The sequence below is a fragment of the Myodes glareolus genome, chromosome 2 (assembly GCF_982192425.1).
Source record: "Myodes glareolus chromosome 2, mMyoGla1.1, whole genome shotgun sequence".
Lineage (NCBI taxonomy): Eukaryota > Metazoa > Chordata > Mammalia > Rodentia > Cricetidae > Myodes > Myodes glareolus.
Genome location: NC_142027.1, coordinates 55,794,331 through 55,811,308, shown reverse-complemented (window position 1 = coordinate 55,811,308; position 16,978 = coordinate 55,794,331). Strand labels below are relative to the sequence as shown.

General features: G+C 38.0%; 1 long non-coding RNA gene across 1 annotated transcript; it reads right to left on the bottom strand.

Moving 5' to 3' along the window:
* Positions 1-1,170: 1,170 nt before the first annotated feature.
* On the bottom strand, positions 1,171-3,409 carry LOC146895651 (uncharacterized). Its single transcript, XR_014997529.1, has 2 exons — positions 3,317-3,409; positions 1,171-1,307 (listed from the first exon to the last, which is right to left on the bottom strand). It is a non-coding gene; the product is annotated as an uncharacterized LOC146895651 (long non-coding RNA).
* Positions 3,410-16,978: the final 13,569 nt, after the last annotated feature.

Genomic DNA, 16,978 nt, shown 5'->3' with positions numbered 1-16,978 from the left:
CATATTGGCAGATGAGTGGGAGGTTTGTATGTGTGGAGGTCCAAATTTAACTTCTGGGATAGTCCTCAGGTTCTGTCCACCTTGTTTTTGAAACACATTCTCTTAGTTGTCTTGAATCTTGCCAATTTAGGTAGGACAGCTGGTGAGCAAGCTCCAAGGACCTGACTGTGTCTGCTTCCCAAATACTGGGAATAGAAGCAGTCATTTCCCACAATGGAGTTTTTACATGAGCCTTGGATATTGAACTCAAGATTTCAATGGTACAAGTATTTTACCAATTGAGCTCATTCCTAATCTTTAATTTTCATTATCCTATTATCTTTACATTTTCCCAAGAAATAGTACAGAGATAAATATTACTCAGATTATTTTTTGTTTTCTTTTTAAAGGATAGTTATTATTAATTACTGAAATAACTTGTTTATTACTGGTTCATGAACAATATAGAATTCTTTTTGTTATTTCTCATTTTGCTTATATATCTACTACTTTTTTTTTGTCAAGTCATTTCTCCAAATTGTTGCTCTTGGGGAAGAAGTAACATTGAAATCCTATCCTTGGCTTTAAAGTCACCATTTGAGTATGTTGAAACAGTTTTTTGTTTTGTATACTCATTTTTAACATCTTTTACACTTCCATGATAGTTTTCATCTTTTATATCCCTTATAATATTCAATGTTCATTTATCAAAACAAGGATTTACTGAGTCACTGTTAGGGAACTAGACATTATTAGACAATTGCACAACCAAAGCTTCTGCTCCCATGGAGATAACAACACAGAGGAATAAAACAACATTAAATATATCACAACAATTTACAGCAATAATTACAGATTTATCATTTGTTAAAAGTTAAAGTGAAAAGTGGTAGGGAGTCTTCTTTGTGGAAGAGAAAGTAATGAGACTGGAAGACTAGTAGAACAGCCTGGTTCAAAATCCCAGAGCTGAAAGAAACCCTTCCGGGGAAACCTTCAAGATGGGAGCCGCACTGGATTGACATGAAGATAGCTCATGAGACAGGAGCATGAATGTGTTTGTGGACAGACTGGGAGTAATCAGAGCTCTTCATAAAAAGTACTGTACATGGGTAAGTGATAGTAGGCTGGCTTAAAGAAGTACTGGTATTTGAAATAAAGATATAAATCTATGAAAACTGCTTAAGAATTAGGTGATGTTGCTAATTTGCTGTGTTTATTATACAAAATTACAGACACATTTGAATATCTTCAGTAAAACAGATGCAGATCCTCTGAGCTTCAGGTGGCAGATGGGATTAATTACACGATGATTTCATTAGGAGGCACGTCTGAAGAAAGAAAATAGGCAAAGGGCAGAGAAAGCTGGGTAAGCTGTAACATAATATGCAGGCCTCACTTGGATTCAAAAAGAGAGAAGAGATGCATGAGCTACCCTGTAGTAGAGCCATTGATGGGTCCTTGTGTCACGTCCTATATCCTTTCTCTACTTAGTGTAGAATTTCTCTATTTAGTGTCCCTGCCACAGTCAGCTAGGTAGAGAGGTAAATTTAAGACCAGAACCTGAGATGCTTGACTTGTCACACTGCTTTAGCTAGTGTTCTTATAGTCTCAGGGCTACCATGCTTATGCCTCTAAATACACATATTTTAGCAATTGAGGCTACAGATCAGCCTTGAGAATCCCCTGCAGTGACTGTAGGGTCTCCGGTAACTTGTTCTACCTGGAAGTGGAGGGGGGTCATCTAACAAAGACATTGTGGTACTGTAACAGTAGATTTATCTCGTTTTTTATATTGTCTCTCCCAGGTTTCTATGTGACATTTCCACACCTGTTTTTCCTCTTATGAATCTTCTCGCTGCCAGAGAAGTGAATCACAAAATTACTTATGTAAAAATACTTTCCTAATGTTTTATTCCCTGAAATTCTCAGGACTTGTTCATTATTTCTTACTATTTACTAGGTCAACAAACCCTAAATTTCCTTCCTTATATTTTACTCTATACTTAACTTCTGAATGCATCTCAGAATATGTCATTCCCTTCTGTCATAGCTATGAATAAGAGGCTACTTATCTTCTCAGGAAACCAGTTTCCTCATCTTGAGAATTCCCAGAGCAATGGTAAGGATTAACTGTGTAAAATTACAGTGATAGCTTCTATATAACAATATAACAACTAATAAAGGCTAGTTTTAACTGGCCATTTCTCTCCCACTAACCAGTTCCCAAATAACCACTCAGAGGTTTAATATTAATATGTTTAACTGATGCTTAAGGCTTATTACTAGCTAGATCTTACATCTTAAATTAACCCATTTCTATTTATCTTTTCATTGCCATATGGCTGTGGCATTACCTCGTTTTCTACATGCCTTGCTTCTTTGGTGGCTAGATATCATCTCCTAGACCCTGTCCTTCTTCTTTATCTCTGCTTAGATTTCCTACCTGGCTCTATCCTGCCTTACCATAGGCCAAAAGCAGCTTTATTTATCAACCAACAAAAGCAACACATACTAACAGTGTACAGAAAGACATCCCACAGCAGTTAGTTGTCATTATACATTTAAAAATCATTATATTATCATTCTCTTACAAATAAATGTCAATAAATTTGGCATTAGTTAACTGGTTATTGGGATTAAATTGGTTCATTACAAATGTGAAGAAATATTCTTTGCTTTGTAGTTGGTTTGTTTAAAAGATGAAATCTCAAATTGTTACTTTAATCTGGTGTGTTCATAAGTCTGAGAAAATAAATCATACCCAAAACTTAAAAATAAATGATTATTTCACAGTTAGTTATATTCTTTCATTCTCAACACACTGAAAAAATATAATGATGAATATTCAAGTATTATAAGGAGAGTCTAGTCATATAGACTCTTGATTTAACTCCATACTTTCCTCTGTACTTCCGTAATGCTTACTCTGAGGGATAAAAAGTGTACTTCCTTCTTCAGTATTGAGATCAGTATTAACCTGACTGCTGGTGCTGTTCTTGTTCCATAAAGGTTTGTATTGTGTTTGATGTACAGAGACATCTCTCTTGTACTGATTACTTTCATTGCTGTGATAAAATACCATGACCAGAAGCAACTTGTATAAGAAAGATTATTTTGGCTTATGATTTCAAAGGGCAAGTCCATAATGATGAGGGAGGCATGGTAGTAGTGGGCAGAACAGAATGGTGGCTGGTCACTTTTTATCAGAGAAGAAGCCAAATGAGCAAATTGGAAGTGCACAAGGTTATATCAGTTTAGGACACATATGTCACACAAAGAAACCATGCAAGATAGAAGGAGAATGTGGTCAACTACAAGTCAAGGATAAATGTCTTACAAGACCATAAGTCCTCTTCCACCATGTTTTCCATGTGCCAGACTCCAACACTGAGAGATGCTAAATTTCTATTTGCTACATTGCCCAGTAAAAAACTCTCAGAGTCTGCCCTCTGTGACATGCTTCCCTGAGCAATGTTCCATGTTCTAAAGGTTCTGTAACCTATCCAAACAGGGATCGTGACCAGGAATCACAACTTTGAATACACGAGCCTTTGGAGACTTACTCATTCAAACCTTCACGCTTGTTAAAACTAGATTTCCCTCATTCAGTTATTTGCCTTTTTCCTTCTCTCAGACATGTTTTCGTATGCTTAGAGAGTTATCACTATCAAAGGAAAGGACAGTAAATGTATACAAAAGAAAATATAGATGAAGTTGTTTACTGTTTGTAGTCTGCTTCCAGGTTTTGAACTGGCACTTAAAGATTGGCTCACATGTTCAGTTCTGTTTTTGGTCTTGACTCTGAGTTGCAAATGGAATCTGCTAAGTCTATGATAACTTTATTCTGCACTGTTTTATTAGTTTCTACATACTGAGAAATTCAAGCTGCAGAATTTAGTGTCTCACAAGTCTGGAGTTGGAAGACTAAGACCAAGGTGTGGTTGGACTATGGGTTTTATAAGAGCTTCATTTTGCATTTGGAGAAACAAACATACATATTAATGTATATGTATATACACGTAGATGTATAATGCCAATTAGTGAATAGGAGATCACTGATTTGAAAGAGAGCATGGAGGGGTATATGGAAGGGTTTGGAGGGAGGAAAGGAATGGGAGAAATTATATACTTCTATTATAAACTTGACTAGTAAAGGAAGTTATAAAATGGTTTATTTTGGAGACTTAAGTGAAAACACTTGCCTAGTAACATACTGGAAATGTTCTTAACTATAGGTCTTACCTTATAGCTTAACACAAAGCTATCTTTTATCTCCGATACTGTATATACCAAAACATACTCCTAGAGTTCTCATCTTTGACCCTTGAGAGAAATGGCAAAAAATACTCTACAGGGGAAAAAAAAAACCAATCTGCCACATATACACTGCCAACTGCTTTTATCTTTATGCAGTGACAAGAAGAGAATAAAGGGACTATTTTTAGAAACTGATACACAATTTTGTAGCTGTTGATAATGTATTATTCATAAAATAAGATTACAAAGGTAGAACATTCAGCAAATGAAGTGACAAAAAAGTATGCATGAAATTTACTTTTCTTTAATTATTATCCATTATGTTCCGCATGAGCTTCACATGTTCCCATTCGTATTCAAACATGGGCCCTCTAGAAGAGCAACCAGTACTAATGATCTCGGAGTCATTCCTCCAGGCCTGTGGTTATCATCATCATCATCATCATCATCATCATCATCATCATCATCATCATCATCATTATTTTATTGTCTAAATGCTCCTAAATCAAACAACAAGGTGGAATGATGGTTTGCTTTGGCCTGAATAATCTGTTCTATTGATAACTCAGCAGACATCACAAGCACAAGCAGGAAGATGAAACTCTAGGTCACGGTGTTACATGGTGTCATTCTTTTCTTGGGGTTTCTGTGACATAGTAACTCAAACTTAAAACAAAAGATATTTATTGCTTGTATTATCTCAGGTATGGAGGCTAAAAGCCCCAATCCCAGGTATCTCCAGGTCCAGGCTTTCTCTGACAGTTCCTGCATCTTTCTTTGCTTTGTTCAGATTTTGATACTGGTTGGCAAATAGATTCTCTTTGGCTTGTAGCTGCTTCTCCCTGAGTACATGGCGTGTCTGGCTCTCTTCTTATAAAGATGTAGGTGAAGAACATCCCTGATCAGATATGACTTCACCTTAATTTAACAGTGTCTCAAAATACCCTGTTTCCATGTAAAGGACACATTCACAGGTACCAAGGGTTAGAACTGCAATGTTTGTTGTTGGGAGGTAAAATTCTAAAGATGATAAATAAAAGTTTTAATTAAAGCTTGTGGTGGTTGGAAGATGAAAACAGGTACTTGCAGAACATGTCTTCTGCTCAATCCTGTGTATCCTCAAATGTCTGGTTTTACATAGCTACTGCCTGAGGAGGCACTGGGTCAGACTCTTCTACAATTAATCTCAGAGTACCTCCCTATTATGGTGTGGGTGGGACAAGGGTTCTAGGCACTGCTACATGGCCACTTTGTTTTTAGATTCCTATTAATAGTTCTGTGTTCCTTTTGTATTTGGGGGAAGACTGATTGGGATAAATTAGGAAAATGAAGCCAGAAAAATGGTAGTAGTGATAGCTTAGATTCATTAAAAATAAAATATGTTGTTATATCTTAAATAAAAAGTACATTCAAAAGGTATTATCATGTAGTTCTTGTGTGAATTTAAATGTCTGCATATTTCTTTCTTTGTTTAAAATGTAAAACACACAAATCTTAGCACTATCTCTCTCTTCAGTACAATAACAAAAACAAAGTGAAGAATCTGAAAACTCATTATTTTTCCTTAGATCTATCACAGGGTTATGGCCACTGGACGAAACCAACAATCTGAAAACTGAAAATCACCCAAAGGGAATACGGGAAACAATGGGAGAAGGCAGTCAGCTACAGTCAAAGAGAAATGTCTGACAATACCAACTGTACTACCCAAATATTTATCTCAGTCTTTTACCTTTAGAACTATAGGATTCTATTGCGTAAGTTAGTATGTGATACTGTATGTTGGTGGCCCAAGGAATCCAATGTACAAGTGCAGAATCATTTATGATTCCAAGTCAAGACAAATAATGGAATGAACCTGAGAACCACATTAATAAAATCCAAGAAGCAGACTGAAGTCATCAGTGTTTTCTCTTTAATTGTATATGTTTGTTATCCTTCCCTTGTAAATCTTGAAAAATCTCAATGTATAAGAAAGGCCTCTGGAGGATGGAGAACTATACTTTGACTCTTCTGCTATGAATTCACAGATACTAGTAAGTTTTTCATAGTCCAGTAGATAAACTGCAAAGGTAAGGGCTCTCCAAATTTTACTCCATAAGGTATAAAACAAAAAACAGAAGCAACAACAACAACAAAAAGTTGGATGGGCCCACCCATTTTGGAAGACACTTAGGGGAGTCTGAGGGGGAAGTGAGAATGGATACCTTTTCAGGTTCATACTGTATACACGTAAGAAAGCCTCAAGAACAAAGAAAAATAAAGTTAAACTAAGATCACCAAAGATAAAGGAAAGAAGAAAAACTGCCTGAGAGACATTGAGTAGGAGGCAACTGATTGAGGAAAGACTGGTTCCAAAGAAGGACGCCCCAGACCATGAGTCACAAAGGTCACTAAAAGCAGAACAAGATAAGCTGAAACAGCAAGCAGCTTGTAGTTATTTTCAACATTCCAAGGAAAGAATGACTTTTTTAAATTCTAAAGCAAGCAATATGCAAGCATAAAGGAAAGAACCAAGTTAAAGGCACAGCCCCTCCTGATTATACTAGACAAATGTAAAATGTTACTTCATTGCTGACAATATTATCTGGAAAGTACAAATATGTTTGATTATGAAATTACTTTTATTTCTGAGGTTGGATGTGATTTATTACCTGTCTCAGACTTAGAAACATAATAAAAAGAGAACATTTTGAGACTATCTTCCAAAGAAACTTACCACTTTGATAGGGCAAAACTATGTTTCTTCATATTTAATATGTGACAATTTAGCCTCAAAAGCCCATTAGCCAGTACCTTGCAGGCTTATTGGCATTGATATGGAAGAGAATAATGACATAACAATATGGTTCTCATAGAAATATGATAATATTGGTGGACAGTATCACTGTAATTTATACACACAGCCTACTTAACCCTCTCCATTGCTCTTGAAGTGTTGTTTGGCCATTCTCAAGATGAGGAAACTGCGATCTTGAGATGGTTAAGTGGCTTTTTTCTTCACAGCTAGGACAAGAAGAAAGGATGCTGTCTTTAGAGGTGCACTCAGAAGCCTTGTAGAGATTAAGAAAAGGTATCTGAGATTGCTTATTGAGGCCAGAAAAATAACTTGTCCAAAAAATATGACTAAAAAGATACATGAATGTCAGTGACTAGAAAGCAAGAAAATATGTTCTATTTTCATATAAAGGGGAATTTTATGGAGTGTGTTTCTCTTGCAGTGAGAAGATTCATAAGAGGGAAAACAAGGTGTAGAAATATCAGACACATAGAAACCTGAGAGATACAATATGAGAAAGAATGAACTTAATCTATTTCACTTCTCCAAAATCTTCATAATAGCCTCAGCTACAGCAAGTTACAGGAGACCATACATTCATTGCCGGAGCATCTCTGGACTGATCTGTAGCTTGAATAGCTAAAATGTATGTATTTAAAGGTACAGGGGTCTTGAAAATGCAAAAACTGTAAAGCTGTGTGATAAATCAACTGCTTCAGGTCTTGTTCTTGAAATTATCACTTCGTCAGAGTGACTGTGGCAGGAAAACTTAACAGATAAATTCCATGGATACTGAGCCACTGTGAGGGCCAGCTGTGACACAAGGACCATTCAATGGTTCCACTGCATGGAGATCTCAGTCACTCATTTTTTTTCTTGCTTCTTACTGCATTGCAAGCCAGACCTGCACCACTATGGTGTACCTCATTACCTTCTCCCTGTTTCTTTTCAACAGTGGTTCCTACTGAAATCTTTATATTTGTCAGCTTCAGCTCAGAGGACCCACAGCTAATTCACTAATGATTTTCAAATACATTAGAATGTTTGCTCACTAAGCATATTCTAGCACTTTTACCAAATCCATTAGTAGTTTTCACATTTGTGTTCCTATCTCAAGTGCCTTCACATCTTTTCAACTACCTTGATCCACATGTCCAGCATCTTTCATCAAGATTATTGATTGCTCCTTCAACCTCCCCAAAACTTTTCTTGCTCCTGTCTCATGAATGCTCTACATAAGTGCCAGATAATGTATTCCGAGTATGTATCTTTAATCTAGCAATACTCCCTGAGTCTAGGAATGAGTGGATATGGTGGTTTAAATAGGATCATTAGACAATGTTCTCCTGAAAACAGACACTAAAAAGAAATCCCACACTAGCTCAGAATTGAGTATAAAAGGGGTTATTTATTTAGGTTTAGACTGACAGATCACAGTCCTCTGCTCGAAGAGAGAGCTGGAATGCACACTTTCCATCAGCATTTGTACTATAAGGGGTCATGCTCAAGTGGGCAGGTAACTTAAAGCCTACTGACTGACAGATTTCCTACAGCACCTCCTCCTTTTGTTTAAATAAGAGAGTTCTAGGCTTAATGTAAAATGATACACAATAAGAACAAATATCAAGTATAAAAATTAGAATTACAACCACCATAAACAATATCAAGAAGAAACATGTGATAAATGTTTCAATAATTACCTATCCTAAGGAATCTAAATATTGTATTATAAATAACTTGACCAAGTCATGAGAGGAAAGTAACTACGACTATCTAGTCTTCAACCCTTTGAAGACTCGAGAAGGGGAATAGTATTACTTGAGTAAGTAGGAAGTATAATCAAGCAACTTTGGCTTAGGCCTAACATAACTGACATATCACTTTCAGAGGCAGAAAACTTTTCAAAATCATGTTACCCTGTCTTTAAGCCTATAATTTGTGATTCTAGAGAAGCTAAATAAGAAGGTGAACCCAAAGAAAATCACATAGTTATCCTACTGGATATTGAAAGTAGATATGATTGCGAGGCAAAACTTGGGTGCACGCGGGTGTGGGGGTGGTTGTAAGGGAAGGTGGGTAGAGAGAAGGGAAAAGGGGAGGATTCAGGAAAGCTTGGGGGAATGGGATGGATGGGATGGAGGAAGGGTGGATATGGGAACAGGGAAGAAAATATCTTTATTAAGGGAGCCATTTTAGGATTTGCAAGAGACTTGACTCTAGAGGGGTTCCCTGGTCCAAGGAGAGGTCCCCGGATTGTTCCTCTTTTTGGGTCTAGGTTACCTCACTCAGTAAAGCGTTTTCTATTTCCATCCATTAACGTGCAAAATTCAAGATGTCATTGTTTTTTACAGCAAAGTAAAACTCCAATCTGTATATATTCCACAACTTCTTTAACTATTCTTCTATTGAGGGGCACCTAGGTTGTTTTCAGGTTCTGGCTATTACAAACAGCGCTGCTATGAACATAGTTGAACAAATGCTTTTGTAGTATGATAGGGCATCTCTTGGGTAAATACCCAAGAGTGGACTTGCTGTGTCCTGAGGGAGGTTGACTCCCAGTTTCCTGAGAAACCGCCACACTGATTTCCACAGTGGCTGCACAAGTTTGCATTCCCACCAACAATGGATGAGTGTTCCCCTCACTCCACATCCTCTCCAGCATAGGCTATCATTGGTGTTTTTGAGTTTAGCTATTCTGACAGGTGTAAAATGGTAGCTCAAAGTTGTTTTGATTTGCATTTCCCTGATCACTAAGGAGGTTGAGCATGACCTTAAGTGTCTTTTGGCCATTCGAAGTTCTTCTGTTGAGAATTCTCTGTTCAGTTCAATACCCCATTTTATAATTGGGTTAATTAGAGTTTTAGTGCCTAGTTTCTTGAGTTCTTTGTATATTTTGAAGATCAGACCTTTGTCTTATGAGGGGTTCGTGAAGATCTTCTCCCAGTCAGAAGGTAGCCTTTTTGTCTTACTGACAGTGTCCTTTGCTTTACAGAAGCTTCTCAGTTTCAGGAGGTCCCATCTATTCATTGATTCTCTTATTGTCTGTGCTACTAGGGTTCTACCTAGGAAGTGGTCTACTGTGCCCATGTCTTGTAGACTACTTCCCACTTTCTCTTCTATTAGGTTCAATGTGGAGGTCTTTAATCCATTTGGACTTGAGTTTTGTACATGGTGAAAGATATGGATCTACTTTCATTCTTTTACAGGTTGACATCCAGTTATGCCAGCACCATTTGTTAAAGATGCTTTCTTTCGAAATTGAGGAGGATACCAGAAAATGGAAAGACCTCCCCTGCTCTTGGATTGGGAGAATCAACATAGTAAAAATGGCAATTCTACCAAAAGCAATCTATAGATTCAATGCAATCCCCATCAAAATCCCATCAAACTTCTTCACAGACCTTGAGAGAACAATAATCAAGTTTATATGGCAAAACAAAAAACCCAGGATAGCCAAAACAATCTTATACAATAAAGGAACTTCAGGAGGCATTACCATCCCTGACTTCAAACTCTATTATAGAGCTACAGTATTGAAAACAGCTTGGTATTGGCATAAGAACAGAGAAATCGACCTTTGGAATCGAATAGAAGACCCGGATATTAACCCACAAACCTATGAGCACCTAATTTTTGACAAGGGAGCTAAAGGTATACAATGGAAGAAGGAAAGCATCTTTAACAAATGGTGCTGGCATAACTGGATGTCAACCTGTAAAAAAATGAAAGTAGATCCATATCTATCACCATGCACAAAAATCAAGTCCAAATGGATTAAAGACATCAACATTAATCCGTCCACTCTGAACCTGATAGAAGAGAAAGTGGGAAGTAGTCTACAAGATATAGGCACAGGAGTCCTCTTCCTAAGTAGGACCCCAGCAGCACAGACAATAAGAGAAACAATGAATAAATGGGATCTACTGAAACTGAGAAGCTTCTGTAAAGCAAAGGACACTGTCAGTAAGACAAAAAGGCTGCCTTCTGACTGGGAGAAGATCTTCACCAACCCCTCATCAGACAAAGGTCTGATCTCCAGAATATACAAAGAACTCAAGAAACTAGGCACTAAAACTCTAATTAACCCAATTAAAAAATGGGGTACTGATCTGAACAGAGAATTCACAACAGATGAACTTCGAATGGCCAGAAGACACTTAAGGTCATGCTCAACCTCCTTAGCGATCAGGGAAATGCAAATCAAAACCACTTTGAGATACCATCTTACACCTGTCAGAATAGCTCAAGTTAAAAACACCAATGATAGCCTATGCTGGAGGGGATGTGGAATGAGGGGAACACTCATCCATTGTTGGTGGGAATGCAAACTTGTGCAGCCACTTTGGAAATCAGTGTGGCGGTTTCTCAGGAAACTGGGAGTCAACCTCCCTCAGGACCCAGCAATTCCTCTCTTGGGAATATACCCTAGAGATGCCCAAACATACTACAAAAGCGTTTGTTCAACTATGTTCATAGCAGCACTATTTGTAATAGCCAGAACCTGGAAACAGCCTAGGTGCCCCTCAATAGAAGAATGGTTAAAAAAGGTGTGGAACATATACACATTAGAGTTTTACTCAGCGGTAAAAAATAATGACATCTTGAATTTTGCATGCAAATGGATGGACATAGAAAACGCTTTACTGAGTGAGGTAAGCCAGACCCAAAAAGAGGAACACGGTATGTATTCACTCATAAGTGGATTCTAACCATAATTAAAGGTCTTTGAGCCTATTATTCGTGATCCTAGAGAAGCTAAATAAGAAGACGAACCTGATGAAGATTATTTACCTATCCGCCAGGAGGTAGGAAATAGTCAAGAGTCCCAGGTAACCTTGGGTGCATGGGGGGGGGGTGGTGGGAGGGTTGTTGGAAGGGGAGAGGGTTAGAGAGAAGGGAGTAGGGGAGGAATGGAGAAAGCTCGGTTGACCGGGATGGGGGGAAGGGAGGAAGGATGAATGTGGGATCAGGGAAGAATATATTTCAACTAAGGGAGTCATATTAGAGTTTACAGGAAACTTGATTATATATGGGATCCCAGGTCCAAGGTGAGATCCCCAGATTGTTCTCTGGACAGAGGAGGGTTGCCTGAACCAGCCTTGGCCCGTGACCATACTGATGAATATTTTGCTTATCACCATAGATCCCTCACCTGGCGTTGGATGACGATACAGATGGTGGCCCGCGTTGGAGCACCGAACTGAGCCCCCCAAGTTCCAAACGAGGAGCAAAAGGAGGAAGAAAATGACGAAGGACTGCGAGGGATACTATCACCCACTGATACAAGGGGTCGGATCTAATGAGAGTTTACCAAGGCCAGATGGACCGTGACTGAACGAGCATGTGATCCAACCAGATTCTCTGAATGTGGTTGGATTTTCTGAATGTGGCTGGACTGCAGTCTTTCCGAGAAGCCATTGACAATGACACTGGGACTGGTTTCCTCTGCATATACTGGATTTTTGGGATCCAGTCTGTTTGGATGCTCACCTTCCTGGACCTGGAGTGAGGGGGGAGGAACTTGGACTTCCCACAGGGCAGGAGACCCTGACTTCCCTTGGGGACAAAGAGGGAGGAGGAGAGGGAGGGGGGGAGTGGGAGGGCGTTGGGAGGAGGGGCGTAAATGGAAACTTTTTATAATTTAATAAAATTACTAAAAGAAAAAAAAAAGATGCTTTCTTTCTTCCATTGTATAGTTTTAGTTCCTTTGTACAAAATCAGGTGTTAATAGGTTTGTGGATTAATATCTAGGTCTTTGATTCAATTTTATTGGTCAACATCTCTGTTTTTGTGCCAATACCAAGCAGTTTTCATTATTGTAGCTCTGTAATTGAGTTTGAAGTCAGGGATGTAATGCCTCTGGAAGTACTTTTATTGTATAGGATTGTTTAGGCTATCCTGGATTTTTTGTTTTTCCATATAAACTTGATTATTGTTCTCTCAAGGTCTATGAAGAATTTTGTTGGAATTTTGGTGGGGATTGCACTGAATCTATAGATTGCTTTTGGTAGAATTGCCATTTTTACTATGTTGATCCTCCCAATCCAAGAGCCTGGGAGACTCTTCCATTTTCTGGTATCCTCTTCAGTTTCTTTCTTCAAAACCTTAAAGTTCTTGTCAAATAGATCTTTCACTTCCTTGGTTAGAGTTACCCCAAGATTCTTCATACTATTTGTGGCTATCGTAAAAGGTGATGTTTCTCTGATTTCCCTCTCTGCTTCTTTATCCTTTGTGTACAGGAGGGCAACTGATTTTTTGAAGTTGATCTTGTATCCTGCCACATTACTAAAGGTGTCGATCAGCATTGGGAGTTTTTTGGTAGAGTTTTTTTGAGGTCGCTTATGTACACTATCATATCATCTGCAAATAATGAAAGTTTGACTTCTTCCATTCCAATTCGAATACCCTTGATCTCCTTATGCTGTCTTATTGCTATTGTTAGAACTTCAAGCACTATATTGAAGAGGTATGGAGAAAATGGACAGCCTTGTCTTGTTCCTGATTTTAGTGGGATGGCTTTGAGTTTCTCTCCATTTAATTTAATGTTAGCTGTCGCTTGCTGTATATTGCTTTTATTATATTTAGGAATGAACCTTGTATCCCTAATCTCTTCAAGACCTTTATCATAAAGGGGTGTTGAATTTTGTCACATGCTCTTTCAGTATCTAATGAAATGATCATATGGTTTTTTTCCTTCAGTTTATTTATATGATGGATTATGTTGATAGATTTTTGTATGTTGAACCAACCTTGCATCTCTGGGATGAAGCTTACTTGATCACAATGGATAATTTCTTGGATGTGTTCTTGGATTCTGTTTGTCAGTATTTTATTGAGAATTTTTGCATTGATGTTTATGAGTGAGATTGATCTGTAATTCTCTATCTTGGTTAAGTCTTTGTGTGGTTTTGGTATAAGGGTGACTGTATCTTCATAAAAAGAGTTAGGCAATGACTCTTCTGTTTCTATATTGTGAAACACATTAAGGAGTATAGGTATTAACTCTACTTGGAAGTTCTGATAGAATTCTGCATTGAAACCATCTGGGCCAGGGCTTTTTTTCTGGTAGTGAGGTTTCTAATTACAGCTTCTATTTCCTCGCAACTTACAGGTCTATTTAAACTCCTCACCTGGTCTTGACTTAATTTTGGTATATGGTATTTATCTAAAAAAGTGTCAATTTCCTTCACAGTTTCCAATTTTGTGACATACAGACTTTTGTAGTAAGATCTAATGATTCCCTGAATTTCCTCTGTGTCTGTGGTTGTGTCCCCCTTTTCATTTCTGATCTTGTGGATTTGCGTGTTCTCTCTCTGCCGTTTGATTAGTTTGGATAGGGGTTTGTCAATCTTGTTGATTTTCTCCAGGAACCATCTTTTTGTTTCATTGATTCTTTGGATTGTTTTCTGTGTTTCTATTTTGTTTATTTCAGCCCTCAGTTTGATTATTTCCAGTCTTCTACTCCTCCTTAGTGAGTCTGCTTCTTTTTTTTTCTAGAGCTTTCAGGTGTGCTGTTAAGTCTCTAATGTGTGCTTTCTCTGTTTCCTTTATGTGGGCACTTAGTGCTATGAACTTTCCTCTTAGCACTGCTTTCATAGTGTCCCATAGGTTTGGGAAAGTTGTTTCTTTATTTTCATTGACTTCAAGGAAGACTTTAATTTCTTTCTTTATTTCTTCCTTGACCCAGGGGTGGTTCAGTAGTTGACTGTTCAGTTTCCATGAGTTTGTAGACTTTCTGGGAGTAAAATTGTTATTGAATTCTAACTTTATTCCATGGTGATCTGATAGTACACAGGTGGTTAATACAATTTCTTTATATCTGTGAATGTTTACTTTGTTACCAATTATGCGATCAATTTTTGAGAAGGTTCCATGAGATGCTGAGAAGAAGGTATATTCTTTTCTGTTTGGGTGGAATGTTCTATAGATGTCTGTTAGGTCCATTTGGTTCCTTACATCTGCTAGTTGTCTTATTTCTCTGTTAGGTTTCTGTCTGGTTGACCTGTCCATTGGTGAGAGAGGAGTGTTGAAATCACCCACTATTAGAGTGTGAGGTTTGTGTATGTTCTGAGTACCAGTAATGTTTCTTTTACATATGTGGGTGCTTTTATATTAGGGACATAGATATTCAGAATTGAAACTTCCTCCTGATGAATTGTTCCTGATATGAGTATAAAGTGTCCATCTCCATCTCTTCTGATTGATATTAGTTTGAAATCAATTTTGTTAGATATTTGTAACACCTGTTTGTTTCTTTGGTCCATTTGATTGAAAAAAATCTTTCCCCAACCCTTTACTCTGAGGTAGTGTCTGTCTTTGTGTTTGAGGTGTGTTTCTTGTAGGCAGCAGAATGTTGGATCCTGATTTTGTATCCATTCCCTTAACCTGTGCCTTTTTATAGGTTAGTTGAGTCCATTGATATTAACCGATATTAATGTCCAGTGGTTGTTGACACCGGTTATTTTTCCTGGTGGTAGTGTTTGTGTGTTTCCCTTCTTTGAGTTGTGCTGTTGGGGAGGTTGTCAGATGCTTGTGTTATTATGGGTGTTGTTGGCTTCCTTGGTTTGTGATTTTCCTTCTAGTATTTTCTGTAAGGCTGGATTTGTGGCTATGTATTGTTTAAATCTGTTTTTGTCCTGGAATATCTTGTTTTCTCCATCGATGATGAATGCAAGCTTTGCCGGGTATAGTAGTCTGGGCTTGCATCCTTGGTCACTTAATTTCTGCAGCACATGTATCTAAGACCTTCTGGCTTTCATGGTTTCCATTGAGAAGTCAGGTGTAATTCTGATAGGTTTCCCTTTATATATTACTTGACCTTTTTGCCTTGCAGCTTTTAATATTTGTTCTTTATTCTGTATGTTTTGTGTTTTGATTATTATATGGCGAGGGGATTTTTTTTTGATCCAGTCTATTTGGTGTTGTGTAAGCTTCTTGTACCTTCATAGGAATATCCTTCTTTAGGTTTGGAAAGTTTTCTTCAATAGTTTTGATGAATATATTTTCTGGGCCTTTGAGCTGTAAATCTTCTCCTTCTTCTACACCTATTATTCTTAGGTTTGGTCTTTTCACAGTGTTCCAGTTTTCCTGGATGTTTTGTGTTAAGAATTTGTTGGATTTGTTTTGTTCTTTAATCAGTGAGTTTATTTCCTCTACAGTATCTTCAGTGTCTGAGATTCTTTCTTCTATCTCTTCTATTCTGTTGGTATTACTTGTCTCTGCAGTTCCTATTTGTTTACCCAAATTTTCCATATCCAGCCTCCCCTTGGTTTGTGTTTTCTTCATTACCTCTATTTCCATTTTTCAAGTCTTGAACTGTTTCCCTTACCTGTTTGATTGCTTTTTCTTGGTTTTCTTCTTTTTCTTGGGTATCTTTGAGAGATTTATTCATTTTATCTACCTTTTTGTTTGTTATCTCCATTTCTTTACAGCAGTTTTTTACCTCCTGTTTAAGTTCCTCTATTATTTTCATATAGTTCCATTTAAAGTTGATTTCTTCTATTTCTTCTGAAGTAGGGTGTTCAAATCTTCTTGTTTTATGATCCCTGGATTCTGGTGATGTAATGTTGCCTTTCGGGTTGTTAGGGGAATTCTTGCATTGGTGCCTGCCCATCTCTTCCTTCAAATGCAGCAGAAGAGTCTTGGTGTCTTGGTCCAACCTTTGCTGTGACTGACTCTGGGTGGATCTCCTCAGTGCAGGTGCAGAAACTGTTTCCCGGTTGGTCGGTCTCAAAGGTTGTCCTCAGCACAGGGACAGGACTCTTGGAGGTCTAAGGACCCCGTAGACAAAAGGGTGGACTCGAGGGGGAGAGAAGAGTTGTACAGAGCCAAGATGCCTCTGCAGCAGAAGCTGGAGGTGCCGTGCACTCCCCTCCGGCCAGGCGGGTACGCACTTACCCCTCTCGGTGGGTAGCCTCAGTGAAGGAGCAGGACTTATTTCTGGGCCAAGGACCTCACAAACAA